At 40.6% G+C, this 5165-nt stretch overlaps 2 pseudogenes; both read left to right on the top strand.

Annotated features, from left to right (window-relative positions):
* Positions 1-2215: 2215 nt before the first annotated feature.
* On the top strand, positions 2216-4135 carry LOC113371741 (annotated as a pseudogene).
* A 618-nt stretch (positions 4136-4753) lies between these two features.
* LOC113371714 lies at positions 4754-4904 on the top strand (annotated as a pseudogene).
* The last annotated feature ends 261 nt before the right edge of the window (positions 4905-5165 follow it).

A 5165-nucleotide genomic window follows, 5' to 3' on the forward strand; every position in this document is an offset into this window, starting at 1 on the left:
GAATATATACTTTCATTACGTAGTTTGCCAGAATTTTCAAATTTTTGGAAGGCTTATTAGTAGTTACATATAACCGAAGTAACCTACTAGCCTTCGTGAGCCAACGGGAATGTGCTATTGGCCCTGGTTTCATGTTAGCTAAGTCTGTCGATACTTCTCCAGAAGCAACTGCTTTAGCTATTTTTATTAAATAACTTGAGTCAGTTGTCGATTCAGCAGGACTTATATCAGCCAAATTTTCAAGTGGGATTGTTTCAAAGTCTTTTACCGGCTGGAAGTATATAGGAAAAAATAAATTATATTGAATTTGAACATAGGGTATTAAAAATAGTAAATATGTTATAACTCACCGGTATATTTTCGCATGTTTCAATTTGTTTGCTTAATATTCCAGTTTTTGTTCGTGGTCCAGTGGTCAATGATTTTTCCAAATAGTTAAATAAATGGCGAAGTGGAAGTTCGTTAAAGTGGAGAAGACACACAAACCAATGCAGTGGCCTGTTTAACTGAATTTCAAATCGACGTAAAATACCATTTTTTACGCCTGTATTTGCTGGTTCACCATCGCAACATATGCCTATCAAAGAATCGAGAGCTATTCCTTTATCGGCGAAAAACTCGTTCAATTTGATTACTTTACTTTCCGAATCTTCATTTTCCAATTTTGTGTAACCCAACAATTGGCCATTCGGTTCCTTTAAAATAACTAAATGCGCTTCTTTAATCATTCGTGGGTGAAACTTCTTATCGATTTTTTCCATGGTAATAGAATCATTTTTTCGGCCGTCGAATGAAAATGCTATTAATTCAGAAGAATCATATCGTTTGTGTAGAGCTTGCCTATTTTTCTGCCTCTCGCGAACGCTTTTATTTTTGTCCATAATGACAGGATTGCCCCAATCATCCGTTATGCCCAGGTCACGCAGGATTGCCGTCACCACGCCAGACCCAACTCTATCAGAAATTGCAAATCTGTCGCACATTAAGGCATAGCTTGGAGCCTTATATCTTCGACTATATGGACCACGTTTTATATGAGAAGTATTTTGTAAACTTTCCGAACTGCTTTTAAAATCAAAATCAACATCTGGAGTATATGTCTCACCTGGAGTAATATTGCTAGTTATTGTAGATTCTGATACTTCATCTTCAATTTTTATAATATATTCTGGTATCGTAGATTTCCTCTCATTATGTTGATCCATCATAAACGCTTGTAAATGTTTTGGGATCAATCCACAAGAACACAGTAATCTTCGCAAATCGCATTTGCATTTTCCAATATAAAATAATTCTTTCGTGGATTCTACAAACTCCTGAAATGATGCTTGGGTAGACTTGCTTTTATTTGTACTTTTATATTTATCAATCAATCGGTTCAATTTTCTAGCGATACTTCGTTTCTCCATAATTGGAATATCAATTTTTTCCCACGTCTGAATCAATTTCGTTACCACATTTGGAGTAAATGTTTTATATGAAAACATTTTATTTTGTTTTTTTGATTCTTCGGCCAAATAAAAATAATACCTGATAATTTCCATACTTGTCGGAAGATTTACACCAGTAAATTCTTTTGCTTCCCCAAATGTAATTTGATCATGCGAGCGCATATGATTCAAATTACTAGCACTTGCGCCTGAATTTAAATAAGAATTCGCCATTGATACTTCACGTCTAACTGGAGAACTGAATGAAGATTTATGCGAATTTTCCACATTAATATATTCTTTTCGAAAGTTCGAGAATTATTATAAAAAAATACTAGCGCACTCTGATGGAAATAAATAACAACAAACTAAACCCGATTTAAAAACCCCCGTACAAACTATTAAAAGAAATATAACTTACAATTGGAATTATTCACATGCCTAAATTAATATATTAACTTATTAAAAACAGTATTTTATTGAAAATTTCGCTGGCTAAAGAGTTATTTGCGATATATGGTTTTGAAGTCAAAATTCATTTAAATAACACATATATTTCATATGAAAAGGTGCCCATATCGCTTAATTTTACTTCTATAATGATTCGGCCCACCCTAATATATATATATATAATAGCATAGTGCGTAAATGTCCCTCGGCGTCACCCGAGAGACCACACTTTGTATAGAAAAGTTCGATGAATATTTCTAAACAACGAATTTTCTTACATATGTATATATATATATATATATATATATATATATATATACATATATATATATAGCACTCTGGTTGATCCTGCCAGTAGTATATGCTTGTCTCAAAGATTAAGCCATACATGTCTCAGTGCAAGCCACATTAAGGTGAAGCCGCGCATGGCTCATTACATCAGTTATGGTTCCTTAGATCGTACCCACATTACTTGGATAACTGTGGTAATTCTAGAGCTAACACATGCAAATAGAGTTCCGACCAGAGATGGAAGGAATGCTTTTATTAGATCAAAACTAATCGGTGGCGGGCTTGCCTTGCTCACCGTTTGACTTGGTGACTCTGAATAACTTTGTGCCGAGCGCACGGTCTAGTACCGGCGACGCATCTTTCAAATGTCTGCCTTATCAACTGTCGATGGTAGTTTTTGCGACTACCACGGTTGTTACGGGTAACGGGGAATCAGGGTTCGATTCCGGAGAGGGAACCTGAGAAACGGCTACCACATCCAAGGAAGGCAGCACAAATTACCCACTCCCGGCACGGGGAGGTAGTGACGAAAAATAACGATACGGGACTCATCCGAGGCCCCGTAATCGGAATGAGTACACTTTAAATCCTTTAACGAAGATCTATTAGAGGGCCAGTCTGGTGCCAGCAGCCGCGATAATTCCAGCTCTAATAGCGTATATTGAAGTTGTTGCGGTTAAAAAGCCCGTAGTTGAATCTGTGTCCCACACTGTCGGTTCACCGCTCGCGGTGTTCAACAGGCATGTCTGTGGGACGTCCTACCGGTGGGTTTAGCCCGTAAAAAGGCGGCCCAACTCAAAATCCTACCAAGGTGCTCTTCACCGATTGTCGAGGTGGGCCGGTACGTTTACTTTGAACAAATTAGAGTGATTAAAGCAGGCGCATTTGCCTAAATATTGTGTGCATGGATTAATGGAATAGGACCTCGGTTCTATTTTGTTGGTTTTCGGAATTCCGAGGTAATGATTAATAGGGACAACTGGCGGCATTCGTATTGCGACGTTAGAGGTGAAATTCTTGGATCGTCGCAAGACGGACAGAAGCGAAAGCATTTGCCAAATGTGTTTTCATCAATCAAGAACGAAAGTTAGAGGTTCGAAGGCGATCAGATACCGCCCTAGTTCTAACCATAAACGATGCCAGCTAGCGATCCGCCGAAGTTCCTCCGATGACTCGGCGGGCAGCTTCCGGGAAACCAAAGCTTTTGGGTTCCGGGGGAAGTATGGTTGCAAAGCTGAAACTTAAAGGAATTGACGGAAGGGCACTACAAGGAGTGAAGCCTGCGGCTTAATTCGACTCAACACGGGAAACCTCACCAGGTCCGGACACCGGAAGAATTGACAGATTGAGAGCTCTTTCTTGATTCGGTGGGTGGTGGTGCATGGCCATTCTTAGTTGGTGGAGAGATTTGTCTGGTTAATTCTGATAACGAACGAGACTCTAGCCTGCTAAATAGGCGTACTTTCCGGTATCGCAAAGACCCTTCGCTTTGGCTTCGGTCGTTGTGGGTTGTGGTTCTTACTACCGGCGTACAAATATATCTTCTTAGAGGGACAGGTGGCATTTAATCGCACGAAATTGAGCAATAACAGGTCTGTGATGCCCTTAGATGTTCTGGGCCGCACGCGCGCTATACTGAAGAGATCATCAAGTTTTCCTTGGCCGATAGGTCCGGGTAATCCGTTGAAGCCTCTTCGTGCTAGGGATTGCGGCTTGCAATTCTTCCCCATGAACGAGGAATTCCTAGTAAGCGCGAGTCATAAGCTTGCGTTGATTACGTCCCTGCCCTTTGTACACACCGCCCGCCGCTACTACCGATTGAATTATTTAGTGAGGTCTTCGGACCGGTGCGCGGCAGCGTTTCGACATTGCCGATGTTGCTGGGAAGATGACCAAACTTGATTATTTAGAGGAAGAAAAGTCGTAACAAGGTTTCCGTAGGTGAACCTGCGGATGGATCATTAACGTACATTTACTATTTAGTGAATGAAACGTGTGCGATATGTCGTATAACCTACGACGTATAAAATCTTAAAGCGTCTCGCAACGATGGATCATTCGTTTCATTAACGTTTGACCGGAGCTAGTCGCAAAATATTGCGCAGTGTGCAAAAGCAGCGTGACGCGGTTTACAACCGCTTAGCGCTCTTATGCATTGTGTGAGAGCACTGCCATGTATATCTGCTCGGTATCGCCAGATGCCTGAGCGAATGACGAAGTTCGTTGTGAAAACGGCGTTCTTTTTGAATATTATACTTTAAACGCATAGCTCAATTAATTCTTTGGGCGCTAGATGAACGTCTGGTGTTTTATAATCGATTGTAGTAAACGCTTGCGTTAGTATTCTATATACTCTGCACATTTTACTCAAATTGTGCGAATTTGAACATTCGCTTCATTGCGTTGTTTTAAGAAAATGAAAGATCAGCGAAAGCAGATTTTTCAATCTCACACACAGTGAAATATTCATATTTCAATTTTGAAACGAGATTTTGTATCTCGGACCAAAAAGCGAAAGCTTTACGGTGGACCCGTGAATCGCCCAAGTTTATCTTAAACGATTTCGAGGGAATCACGATCGAAACATGTATAAATCACTTGGCTCGTGAGTCGATGAAGAACGCAGCTAATTGCGCGTCGACATGTGAACTGCAGGATACATGAACATTGACATTTCGAACGCACATTGCGGTCCTCGGATACTGTTCCCGGACCACCTCTGGCTGAGAGTCGTATAACATTACCAGACTTCCGCTTGCTTTAAACGGCTTGCCGGCGAATGATGGAGTTTTGCGTATATGCGTGCTCTTAAATAATTCACTCAACGTGTGAGCCAGTCCACTTTGCAACATCGGACATGTCCGTTTGTTGACGTTCTGTAGGATTACGGCGGGTTGTGTGTCCTAGAGATTTTATATTCTTGCGACCCTCCCGATAACCGAAAACCCGAACTCTTCGAAATGCGGTTTCGTTCCGGCAAATTTGGACGATTCA

Source organism: Ctenocephalides felis, unplaced genomic scaffold (assembly GCF_003426905.1).
Source record: "Ctenocephalides felis isolate EL2017-DRISC unplaced genomic scaffold, ASM342690v1 CF-g0.4_SCAFFOLD_01492, whole genome shotgun sequence".
In the NCBI taxonomy this organism is placed as follows: Eukaryota; Metazoa; Arthropoda; class Insecta; order Siphonaptera; family Pulicidae; genus Ctenocephalides; species Ctenocephalides felis.